The following is a 13,778-nucleotide window of genomic DNA, read 5'->3' as shown; positions in this document are numbered from 1 at the left end:
CGCTTTGCTGTCTGGTGCTTTCTCGCTTCAACAAATATGGGAAGGCATTTTGGAAAAGAAATATAATCTACTATTTTAAGTTCACACCACAAACTGCTCCTCAGAAAGTCTTGACTTTTTTTTTTTCTTCTTTTACGGAAAATAAAACGTATCTACTTTTTCGAAAGGGTTCAGTGAATGCCTGCTGCATTCTTTCTGCTTAGATGACTCAGTAATTGCTTCCAGCTTGTGTGGGAATGTATCTAAGAGAATTTATCACATCTTTATCGCAAATCTGCAGCTAACTAACTTTATCAAAGATGATGATACTAAAGTATTCCCCCTGCACTTTCTGGCTGTATACCCAACCCCCCCAGCCTCAGTTTGTATTCTCGCTTTACAAACAGTAGTCGCTTTGAAAGACGGAACCTGTTTGACAAAGGCAGACAAGAAATTGTCCTCCGCCGGCTAAAGAGTTTTCAGACAACGCCGTTCCTCCATCTCTGTTAAACATTACGACCGTCACACTCGACTGGGTTTTGCTGGAGTCAATCTGAACATCTGTGTTGGGGCTGCGTTCACATGTCCAAGGAGGCAGTCAGAGCCAAATGCCTCAGCCCAGCTGTTTAAGTGAGGATCATCTAAATTTCAGTTTTCTCCTAGGTTTTTTTTTTTAAAACCGTTGGCTCGGGCATGTTGACATTGTTGATGAGCAGTTAACATTATAAAACAAACACCATCAATGTTATCTTAGGGACACACAACTGAATATTCTCATTTGCTGTCCATCAAGATGTCAAAACATTTCTTCAGAACATCACAAGACATTCCTGCAGAAGCACGTTCTTCTCTAAAGTTAGAGATGGGTGAATTTTTTTTTTTTTTTAGATATTACTGACACCATGGCACTCAGCTACACTTCATTGCACAGAACTGCATACACTAGATCTCAAACATGATTGCACCGCTAAACATCCAGCTTCTGTGAAAAAAATATGGCACTTTAAAACTGTTTTCCAGCTTTCATGCCATATATATTCTACGTTATACGTTTATGTATAAATCAACAAAAATGCAGCTAATATTTTGGGGAAACATAAGCCTTCTTCAGTAAATCACTGTCTAATCTTGACTTGGCACTGAAACTTGCAAAAGAAATATCCACAAATTTATGTCTACAGATAAATCTCCACAAATTTTCTAGTACTTTTTTTTTTTTTTTTTTTGCTCAGCTCTGGTTACTAGCTCTGGTTACTACTTTCCAAATCATTATGGAAGGATACTTTCAGTAATATCCATTATCATCATTACTGAAAAATATCCTACCGTTAGGATATGGCTTAATGCGCATTGTATCGTAGTCAGAACGCAGAAATTCTGACGTCTCAGTTAAAAACTTAGAAAGTGGGAGAAACTCAGACGACCCCATTTATGACTATTAAGGTCGTCTTCGTGTTTCAATATGACTTCTTCTCGCATCAACAATAGCAAGCTGTGGTGGAAAACTTTACAATACACATGGAAGAACATGTCTAAAATTAGCGTAACATTTACCACCTGCAGTTCTAAACTGAACAAATTTCAGGAGAATTGCTGGAAAGCAAAAAGAAAGTGGAAAAGATGCCATAGTACATCTTTTGGTTAAAAAGCCTAGTCTTGATCCAACTGTATTCCTAAGCCTATCTAAAGACTATCTTTCCTTTCAAAAGTTTTGGAAAAAGTTATTTACAAACAGTTCATGGAATTTTTAACAGCAAATAACATTCCTGAGGTTTTTCAGTCAGGATTTAAATTGCGTTACAGCACAAAATCTGCATTGCTTGGTTTTTAACGATATTCTTGTAGTCACAGACTCTGCAAATTGTGTGATCTTGGGCTTTATTGGATTTAACAGCTGGATTTGATACTGTGGACCACAAAATTTTAATTTGTCCCTTAGAGCACCTTACAGGCATTCAATGGACTGTTCTTGCCTGGTTCAGCTCCTATCTGACAGCATTTTGTGTCAGCCTGGGAAATTTCAAATCTTTCTGTTTCACTTTCTTGTGGAGTTCCGCAAGACTCAGTTCTTGGGTCTCTCTTTTTTTTCCATTTAATTTTTTTCTCTTCTTTTTTCTTGGGCTCCATCTTTAGAAAGCACAAATGTTCTTTTCATCTTTATGAGAACAAGATCATAGATCTTGGCCCTCTCACGCAGTATCTGAAAGGCAGTGTCACCAATCCTGGGGTAAAAATGGATGGTTATTTTAGTCTTGACAGGCAGATCCCCTCAGTGGTGAAGTCCAGTTTTACCAAATGAGATCACTGGCATGTAAAAGATATGTATTGATTACTGCAATCCCTTATCTCACAGACACTGCGGATACGATGCCCATAAAATGAATAGAGCTGTGCCAAAAGCAGGTACTGTTCCTTTTGCCTTGTTTAGTTTTCACATTCTTTACTTCCCCATTTAGTGTTGGTTGTTTCACCAGATCAAACAGGTTTATACAAGCAGGCAATCACAGTGAATTGTTGACAGCTGAACATCCACATTAATATTAAATGGAGGATGTAGTAAATGAAAGACTCAAGAAGTAAAAGCTACAAGAGTGTAATTTGCGTAACGGGACGTGGATTTTTTATCTTTCCTTTTTGGTGACATTTGGTCCGTACTTCTTACCATATGGTGGTGGTAAGGCTCCATTAAGTTGATTGCCAACCACCGTTAAATAAAAAGCAGAAGAGTCATCACAGTCCTAGCAGCGGTGTCAACCACACCTCACTAAATAGGAATTTCTGTTGACTTCTTGTTTAGAGTTGCTCTCAGCAGCTGATTGAATCCCTCTTAAGATGCTAAGAATAGCATGTTGTTCTAATAATTGCATGGTAGCTAGCATTAACTATTGAATGAACTAATACGTTTGTCTAATCAGGTCAATGACATGGAATTTGCATCAGTTGTTGGCAACAAAGTAATCCATATAATGAATCTAAACCAAAGTATTCGTCGAAGAAAGTCACGGCTAAAACGTTAGTTACACATGGAATAAGTATCTACTAAAAACAGTACCTTTTATTTTATTATTACTGTACCTTTTAACCTTTTATTATAAATAAAAGGTGATAAAATGTGTTCACCGTTTATTATAGATAAAAGGTTAAAATTCTCGTAAAACAAGACGGCAGCTTTGGCTGACATCACTCTGAACTATGGGAACCCAAGGAGTGGATTGGTGTAATAAAATCCTGATATTCCAAGCATTAAATCTTCAAAATCCAATCAATAAAATTGATTTTATTGATTGATTTATCAATAAAGGGATTTTCAAAGAGCCAAAGAAAGTAGAGAAACTAGTTGTCAGTATTTGAAGTTTCTTCCTGTTGCTATGGGTTAATCTATACTCGTGGTCTACAAAAATCCTTTCTGATTACCAAAGAACTGCAGAAGTGTTTGGTTCATGAAAGCAAAAACTACCTTAAAAAATCTTACTGTTGCCAAAAAAAAATCGAATAAAGATAATTAATAATAGCAATGTTTGCAGCTATATTTTAAAACTTCCAATGGAAATGGCCAATGGCCTCATTAGCAATATCTCAATCAACAAAAACACACATGTGTTCACTACTTATTTCACATACTTTTATGAGAAAGCAAGACTTTCTCACTGCAATATTACTATTTTCCAAAGCTTCGCAATGCACTGCACTACTCCCCATTCATCAGAATGTCATCTGCAGTGAATTAAATTTCCTTTTAACTAAAATCAGCGCTCAATTAATCCTGACCTTCCACCTCTCCATAATAAAGACTGACTTTTTGGGAATATTCAAAATTCACGGTCCTAAAATGTGACCGTGGATATGCGCGCACATAATTCTTAACATCCTGCTTCTTTGTGCTGTCATTGGCTGTCGTAATGGGAGTGATCTAGCGACAGATCTCGCCCTGTCACAACAACCAGGCACAAAAGCCTCGCAGCTGCTAACGAAGTTGGCACTGAGAATGCAATGGATATGGTTGTGTTTATGATTTGGAGGCAGGGCTGTGGAAACGGAGCTAAGTGATGAAAACAATAGTGAAATTTTTAACATCCAAAGCGCATTGACCAAAGTAATCCATTTATATTGCCAAATTAAGTCAATTCTTGAACCCAGAAAAAAAGAATACCATTAAAAAAAAAGAAAAAAACAACACATTTGCTCGGTCTTTCAAGGAGTAAGAGGGGAAAAAAAAATCTGAAGGCTTACCTTATGGAAAAAACAGAAAATCCAAGCGAGTTCAGCAATATTGCATGTCCAGACTTTGCCAGAGCAAAGACTGTGTTGCTTTATTAAAACAGGAAAGATAGGACGAAACCAGCTCTGCTCATTGAAAGTTGGTCTTTACCTTTCTTTCTGTGGGAGTGAAATACTACCTTTTTTGCCAGACGAATGTTTTCACCAGCAGCTGTTTTACGAGGAGGCTGACATATCGGAGCTCCTCAGCTGTCAGCAGACGTGAAGCATGTGAAAACAGGGACGTTTTTGTGACAAAGCATCTGGCTCCCATCTGAACTGACTTTGTAACTAAATAACTCAAACTGCCAAGGCTCTGTTAATGAGTTCATAAAGTTCAGTGCTTCTTCCAGCTCTCCTCCATGCACGTGTTCACTCACACAGACTGCAACATGACTGTTTTTTCAGTAGGAAAAAAAACAATAACAAGCATCCAGGTACAAGGCTTAATGTGTTGTGATCGATATTCTAAAATCAATAGTGTCCTTTTCAGAAAGACCTGCAGGATTCCCTACTGCTCCTTTCTGAGCTGATCAGCTTTCTGCTTGATTCAACCAAATCAAAATCTTAAAGAGTTGGAACTCCATTAGTCCAACAGAAACGCTTCTTAATCAGATCTTACCTGCTTCCCCATGGCTGTATGTGCTCTCTCTCTCTCTCTCTGGTGGAGAAGGGAAAAAGCAGAAAATTATTTTTAGACAGCTGGCTATTTCCCTGAGGAGGAAGACAGGCAGGAGACAGAAGACTGAAAGGTGTTCTTGCCTGCAAACACTCCTCTTTACTAGGGTGTGTATTCGCAAATACCTCCCTTAGACACACACGCACACACAGCCTGTCATCTGCTTTACAGGTTTATACAGGATCATGGAAGGCTCTGAAGGAGTATTTAACCCTTTGAAAAGCTGCCACTGAAAGGATCGAGTTTTTTTTTTTTTATTCCTGTAAATTACGAGAACTGGCAGAATATCGACTCCATCAAGAGTGGGGTAAAAGTAAATAGCTGCACTGATTTTGTCTTTGCAAAGACTCTAAGATGGAGTCTGGCATCAGATAATGCTGATTGAGGGCCTATTTTCAGTGTCACTGTTGCCTGTTTCGTGTAACCAAGCAGAGACGATAAAGATCAAGAGGAGAGAGGGAGAGGAAGGGCGGGGAACCGGGGTGTCTTACTGTCGAGCAAGAGAGAATTGGTTTTTCCTCCATCCTAATGAGAATTCATCCTTTGAGATGGATGACTCACTCTGAAAACAATTTCGTACTTGTAATAATGAGATCATATTTGAGGAATTGGGTGTGCATCCCTCGAGTAAAAGAGTGAAGCGTTTTAGCCAAAACTAAATTTATTTGTGTGGATTTTATCTGCTGAACTCAAGAAAACTCTTGCGTATGGACATTCATGGTACATAACTTGAAGTTTCAAGGAAAAAAAAAAAACTTTGGCAAGCTTAACTGAGTCCACTGGGGCAAACGTTTCAAAGCATGAACACTTCTGGCCAAAACAAAACAAGAACACTGATTGGAAAGCTCTGGAAACCGACAGTGCGTCGGCTTGTGTGAGATTAGATGCACAGGAAGTTTGGAGATAAGTAAATCCCTAAGTGTAAAGGAGGTTATTTTAGTTTAGATAGTTTAAGCAACTTTATTTCTTACTAATCAGCTTATGCCTAAGGGACAAAACCTATTGAGCTCTTCAGAAAAAAAAAAAAAAAAATCTAATTGCACAGGATAGATATCAGTCTGAGCAAGTACATGTCATCCTCTTTTTAACCTTGATTTAGGATGGCTTGGAAAGTAGAAACGGCTCACCTTTAAAGTAATTTTATTTTACACCCAAAAAATGTCTATCCACATTAAGATGTCATTTAAGATTTCTGACACTTATAGCATGGGAGAGATGTAAAAATGCCCTTGAAGGTGTTCAGGGGATTTTATAGCCTAAAATACAGATTTTTATTTTTAACTCTTCCTTTCTCTACAGTAAGCATAAGGGTCTGAAATTCAACCATCACTAAATTAATGTAATTTAAAATACTTCTCTCATTTTAAGTTTTTTTGCAGCAGATTAAATTTGCACGTTTTGAAGATAGACATTGATAGAATAATAATAGGTTTTCTAAAGCATTTAGGTGTATCCTTGGCTGAGAGAGGTTTTTGGATCTTACCACACCCGTGGCAAGAAAACAGATTTTATGTCTTTATTCCACTTTAAATGTGTGCATTGTGACAAATGGTGCAACATTTACTGTGTGCAAAACTAAAAGAGCAGATTAAGTTGCTTCTTATTGCCCCAGGATTCCAAATTTAACAACGGCTTGACATTTTGGAAATAAAGTTAAATGTTCTGTACAAGATCTACTGGATCCCCAGGTGGTTAAATAATTATTACCAGCAGTACTCAAAAAATAAGTCCAACTCCCTTGCTTTGCCTTCCCATGCGAGCAAATTTAATATTTCAGCTTGTCAAAAACAGTGGATCTTCATCAGTGTTGACAAAATGTTTGGACAGCACAGCATGAGATTGGGTAACCTTGATATTAATTGCTGCAGTTAATATCAAGTGATTGTGTCATTTGTCAATACATGTTAAAAAGAAAAAAGGTACGTGTAACGCAGATGATGGAATTTTGCTTATTTTAAGCTACTTATCTTTTGTATGCAATTGAAAAGCAAGGGAAATGCGCAGTAGAAATGGTTAACTTCTTTTTTGTATTCAGTATGAAAGGAAAGCTTCATTTTTCTTCCAAAGAAGAAGGTTAATTTGTTTTGCAATAAAAAAAAGCTTTTTATTTGCGAAGATAATATGTTCGTACTAGTTAGAATGCCATGAGAACATTTTTTTTTCCAAAGCTACAGATGTTTACCACCTAGGCCCTGTTTAAGGTTGACCAGAAAGAAAAAAAGTGTTGAATGAGACGAGAAGGGACTTTTCACACACCTGTGGAGGTGGGGTGATTACACCTTTATAGTTCCTTTGAGCAAAGTAGAGTTGGATGACTTCAGCAAATTTCCAGCAAACAGCAGCCAAACCCCAGATTAACTCACCACACGTGGATGCGGAGAGGCTTCAAACATTTACAGCAGATGTGCACCGTCAACCCGACTCTGCAAAAATTGAGTCTGGGAAAATATCAAAGCTTTTATCTATTGTTTCAAGGCAGAATCATGTCAAACTTGTGGCGATGGCAAGTGGAGTACGCACCTAATGATCCGAACAGCAATGCTTTATCTGTGGGATTGTGTTTCATACTGCTGGAGCTGATCAACCGTGTTTAGTTTATTTGCTTTCATCACCTCAACAAATATTCTCCAGAGTTACTCCAGAGGAAAGAGAACTCCACTTTCCCGGAACGAATGGAGAAAGAGAAAAAAAAAAATCTCAGATCAGATATCTGGTGCAAACTACTTCAAACCTCTGCTATGAAGGAAAAAAAAAATCACACGTCTTTCGATTGAATCAATAGTGAAATAAATCAGCTATGGCATTTTGCAATTTCATCAGAGTTTCACAATCTAGTTGATCCATCTTCAGTATTTCCCTCTGTGTGTAAAAAGCACTGTTCCTTCAGGGCAGCTCACAGCTGACAAATACAGCTTTTGAATTATAAAGTTGGTGTTACATTAAACATTGACAACACTTTAAAAAAAAAACATCATAGCAGGGGATTTTTGTCAGCTAAAGATCTGCTTTTCACTGAAAACACTTCTAACTAAATCAATAGATTTGACTCGAGGATTTGTGTCATTTTTCCAACCGTATCAAAGCAAAGTTAAAGTTGAAATTGTGCGTGATACTAGGATCTCTTCATCAGTGTCTTGGAGTTGGCAAATATAGGACTGAGTGAAGAGACTAGTAGTATGTTCAGCAAAAATATCACTCCCAACCCCTTCGCCTCCAAATCTCCTGAACAGCAATAGCACAAAGATGAGTGAAAACAAAACCCCTAAACTCACATAAAACTCAGAGATTCGCTCACAGCAGCTACTGGGTTATGTCTTAAATCTAAGCTGAGACAGTAGTTGGGTAACTTAACCAAACATTTGGATAGAAATTGTGAGCTTTCTAATTCCCCATAATCCTTCAAAGACCAAAATACAGTATTTATCCAATGACCCAATCAGCCTTTTCCACAGCAATATCAAGACATGCTCAAATGTAAAACAATGTTGTTTAATTCTGTTAATATTAGCATGTTATGTTAATGACTTGGGTGAATATTGGTGTATGAGAACCAACTTGTTAGGAAAAAATAAACCCCATCAGGCACAAGTTTGTGCCAACTAAGTTCAATGTTTACGCTGCAAAGCTGTTATTAAGCCAAAATAGACTTGCTCTAATTTGTACAGTGTTATATAGGATTAGGGTTTGTTACAAAGTTGAACTGTAGCAAACGGCAACTGTAGTATAACTAGTACTGAATTGGAACGATCTGTTTACGTAAAGTACCTTGCAATATTTTTTTATTTTTTTTTTATGAGTCAGTGCTAATTAAATAAACTAAATAGATTAAAAAAGGGGTTCTGTTTGTGGAGAATGTTCTTCTGTTGTCAAATAATTCACATTTTCTAATATGAAATAAATTACACATTTTTAACTTTTCACAATTGTGCTTCTTTGGCCATGTTGACATGATAGTTTATGTAAATGTATATTGTTTTGTGTTTTCTGTGTTCTTTTCTAGTTGGGCTTTTTGGATTAGAGCACAAAGAATCATTCATTTTGGCTAAAAATGATAGAATATGTTTTTGTCCATCACCAGTGACTGTTTGGTTACTCTGCCAGTGGGGGTCAGTATTGCTCCACCAATGAAAAAGACATCGAGGGAAAATCGGAGATCTCAGGGAAACATCAGGTTATCAGACATATAAAGAGACGACCGTTTCTAAGACGGATATGAGGGCTATGTAGGGACTCTTAAACTGAGCTATTTTGTGTTGCACATCTATAACTAAATGTTGCTGCAAAATTAACAAAATAACTTAAATTGCTAAATTAGTCTGGATATACCACAGTCAGAATTTGGAACTTTTAATTCTTCTGTAGAATGCTGGTTTGAAAGGTATCCTCCTCCTCACTGGACAGATCTCCATACATTTTTTGCTTTCCTAACCAAAGTATGAGCAGGCAACGATGCAATCACTTCTTTTTGTCTTGCATCATTGTGTAATCCACAGATGTCCAAGTTAAGCATTCCAAACGTATCATTTTTCTTCTGTGGAAAGTTTTATTTGCCTTGTTCAGAAAAATGTTTTATTTCATGCTTTTTCACATATTTCATCATTTTAAAAAAAGTGAACATAACCATCGTGAGATACAAGTCTGAACACAGCTGAAATGAAAAAGGTGAAAATATGATAATATATGATCTTTAAACATTAAACGTAAAGATGTGCGATCTGAAATTGCACTACTGACCTTTTTGTCGTTTTCCCCAAAACAAGAAGAGCATTTCAAATAACGTTGGTTACTCTCATCTGTTTTGACATATTAATACACTGCGACCATATGGCCGTGTGGCATATATTGTCACATAACATACGCTGTGAAATACCACATCTCCGAGCATATGCTAAATGTTTGCTAAATGGCATGCTGACAGTCTGAACCGAGATGAAGACAGAACCAGAATGTTCACGGATGTCCTATAAAACAAGTGTGATAACAACGAGCTCAGGGAGGAAAACATCTGGCTGCTCCAAGTTCTTGGTGTTGCATGGGAGTCATTTCTCAGCCACATAGTTTGCTGCTTGTTGCGCAAGACTGAGGAACGAACAAAGCTGTCTGTTGAAAGCTGCCTGGTGGTGTCCTCAAGTGTCCCGCTGATGTAATTTAAACAGCCAATCAGTCACTGCCAAGCCTTGCCAAGGAAAAGGCAAAAAAAAAAGAGAGACTGACCAAACTTGACCTACTGTCCCACCCTTCTAATTATATATGCATGTATGATCACAATGAAAAACAAAAAAGAGTGTTTTGCCTCTAATGTGTGCTCTTACGTATTTCAAACACACATAAACACATATTTACTTTCTAAACCTGCATACTCTATACATTTAAGGACATATAAACAAATAATTTAAATGTTTGGGTGTTTTTTTTTTGTTTTTTTTTTTCTTTTTTTATTGGTCCAGTGTAGTCTCTTCTTCCGAAAGAGGCGCTTTAATCACATTTATGCCAGTGGGAGCAAGAGGCAGAACAGATGGTATGAATGAAATGAGATTTTACAGACTTTATGAACACGGCTCTTCTAGCGCTGCACCACGACTGTTGAAAACAGAAAAGAAAAAAACAATAATTCTAACAACACGTTCAACGGATCATTTAAAACAAAAGCAGTACAATTGATTTCAAAGCAACTGACTGTGAATGAAAGATTAACAAAATAATGTCAAAGTGTGACTGCTAGCACTCTCCTTTAAATCTCCTAGAAAACCTTAGAATGAAAAGTTTCTGTAAGTATTGTTTTGTTAATAAAGTTATTTGGTAAATGATATTGAGACACCTAAATCATTTCTATTCCTTAGAAGTTGACTTTAAATAAAATATAAACATCACCACCCAATATTTATGAGTTTCAATATTCAATATTTGGAACTTGGATCACTTTTGGATTTACCAATTAGTTTTTGTAACTATTTTCAATCTCAAAGTTAAAAGAATAATCCTAAAAATGGGCTTATTGCTGTTCAAATATTCTACATGCTGGTTTATATTGCTGATTTTTATTTCTTTAGGAGTGGAAGATACATAAATTAGTTTTTATTACAATGTTATTCTCTCATCAAAAACATACCTGCAGTGCTGTTTTGATTATTTCATTTCTCGTGTTTGAGAACTCCTTGAATCTCCAGTGACCCCTCCTGACCCCACTATGGGCAAGGGTCTAAGAAAATGTATGGATCATATGATATATGAAGGCTCTCACTGTGCGAACTCCATGAAAGCTGACCAAGACCATTCTGAATATGTCTCCATACCAAATGAAATGCTATTTATTTTACTCCGCTGATTAGGATAGCTATTAATGGTTTTATTCTGATTATGAAATTACGCATGAAAAGGCTAATTTATGGTATCCTTCACCTCTGAATTCAGAGCCATCATTTGCAGGGAGTAGCTACTTCTGATCTGCTGGGTACTTAACACATCAGGGAGAAAATCCTTCAAGTTAGTAAGCACTCCAGAACTATGGAATGTATTTGAACAGCAGTCAGTATGCTGCAGCATATTAAGTAGTGAAGAGACGATCCCTGAAATGACAGCGAAAAGACTAAGGCTTTGTAGCATTTGATTTGAAAGATATTGTGCATGCCTAACACCTTAATGAGCTCCACTGTGCTCCATTTTTCATGTGCAGAGATTTTCTTTTTTTTTTTTTTTGCATAAATCTTGCCCTTGAAACCACAGGGCCAAGGCTCTTTTGTTGCTGAACACACTCAGTCTCATTTTGCTTGTGACCTTCCTCTGTCCTCCCCGCAGCTGCTCCTGATGCTAAGGAGTCGGCTCAAAACGGATGGACGTCCTGCTGGGAACAGCAGCAGCCCTCTGCCACAGGCTCAATTTGCATCCAGCGGCAAAGATGAAAAGATAAGACATGATATAAAATATTATACCTCAATCTCGTGCTTTCAGGAAGCAGGTCACACACAAAAAAAATATGATCTCCATTCTGTTTATTTCCTCCCCCCGACCTGTTAGTGTTTAGAGGAGAAAAACGGCTCTAAGAGAGAAACACGGCACATCTGTGAGGTTTGGTAGTAAAGCGTCCGACACATCCAAACATCCTGTTCTGTCTCTTCAGGCTTGTTTAAATCAAACCCGGCGGTGGTCAGGTCATTCCAAATTCACTTACACAGCTGTGAAGGTTAAACCTGTTGAAAAGATTGAAGAATCTTTTCAGCCTTTCAAATAGTCTAAGTCTTCAAAAAGCCTTATATTCCTGATACTTCCAGCATTAGCGAGCTGTAGTAGGAGTTTCTCACCATCCAGGTTTGTGTTAAATATTGCAACTTATTACCACAGATCATCTGAAATGTCTTACTTGCATAAAGTTCCAAGGACATGCCAGAGCCTAATTGATAGCCTGTAAAATCTAATCTTTAAACGCTTAATTATGTTTGACTGTTTGATATGATTGAGTGTGAAGAAAAATTAACAAACTCTATTCAATATTCAATAAACTGTTGAAGCTCACTGAACAGAGCCACAGTGTTTGCTTACTAATTACAGATTAAATGAAAACCCGTTTGTGGTCTTATGCTGCCCCCCTATGGCCACTTTTGGTAGTTTTCATTGCAATGTTGTACATGTCAGGAAACGATACAAGAACCCCTCATTAAAACGCACTTAATTATAATAAGGAACTGGTTTTTTCCCCTATTCTGATTCATATACTATCAAGAAAAAACTTTAATAAAACTTTAAATAGAACCTCTAGAATAGAGTCTCTAGAAACAAAAAAAACCAGAATGCATAAAATCTGAAGAACAAACAAAACAATCACTGACATCTATCAGTCCAGAATCATGTGGCAATCCCACAAACTACATTGAAATCCAAATTAATAATAATAAAACAATTAACATAGTTGAACTTTTCCAGGTGTAGCCGACCAACTCAACTGAGATGTTGTGGCATGACTTGCCACAATTCCTCCTCAGCAAGATAAAAGACATTTGGTTGAATTTTTTTCTTGCTATAACCCATTATTTTATGCCTAACAAAGTCCAACCCTACCAAAGCTGTCCTTGGAGAAAAGGTTTGCTTTCCAAGGTTTATGAAAGATAAGAGTATTTCTTACTGATCTGCAAGATGCCAAAAAGAAGGCAGCTGTGATGGCAAAATAAAGAGGAAGGTACGCAGCCACTAAAGCCACTAAGCTGATATAATTTTGTCTAAATGTCAGTTAACTCAAGAAAATGCACACTTGTTATCAGTACCTGACATATTTAGTGAAGAGAGTGTATCCATGTGCACACCACTCAATCAATAGACGTGATGCTTTGATAAAGCTGGTTGGTGTTTTCCTAAGTAAAGCCATGGTGACCATCCCTGAGCCGAGATTCGAGAGATTTATCGACTATGAGTGACACTGTGTGAACACGGAGTGACACCTACCTGTCTGCCCGTCTAAACAAAGGTCACATCGCTGTGTGGTGTTGGTTGCCTGACAAATGCAAACCTGTCACTGTCTCCAGGGGCAGGATAAAAGGATTCAACAAAGAAGAGAAGAAAAAAAAAATCAAGCTTGGACTAGATTTAAAAAAAGAAAAGAGTACATACTGAATTACTTCAATGACAGTGACAAACGTGTGTAGTTCAGAGACAAAACACAATTTAAAGTTGATTTTGTGGGTGTGTGAATGGTATTTGGTTCAATATTTCATCTATATAAACAAAGGAACAGATGAAGGGTAAGAAATGTTTTTCTGACAAAACAAAATGCACTTATTTTGTCATTTGAAATGATAACCGCTTTTCATGAAATACTTAATCTAAACGGTAACACTTTATTTGAAGGTGGGTGAATAAGACTGACATGACACTT

The 13,778-nt window shown here is 37.1% G+C and overlaps 1 protein-coding gene across 2 annotated transcripts in view; it reads right to left on the bottom strand.

Annotated features, from left to right (window-relative positions):
- mid1 (midline 1) overlaps positions 1-5,017 on the bottom strand; it is a 40,453-nt gene extending 35,436 nt beyond the window's left edge. The window contains exon 1 of one of the 2 annotated variants that reach the window (XM_008400353.2): positions 4,859-5,017. The gene's annotated coding sequence lies outside the window, so the exon portion shown is untranslated. The remainder of the gene's footprint in view (positions 1-4,858) is intronic. The other variant, XM_008400407.2, reaches the window with a different exon arrangement.
- Positions 5,018-13,778: the final 8,761 nt, after the last annotated feature.

Source organism: Poecilia reticulata, chromosome 2 (genome assembly GCF_904066995.2).
Source record: "Poecilia reticulata chromosome 2, P_reticulata-male-v2, whole genome shotgun sequence".
Lineage (NCBI taxonomy): Eukaryota > Metazoa > Chordata > Actinopteri > Cyprinodontiformes > Poeciliidae > Poecilia > Poecilia reticulata.
Note: the sequence above shows the minus strand (reverse complement) of the source record. Positions and strands in the feature narration are given on the sequence as shown.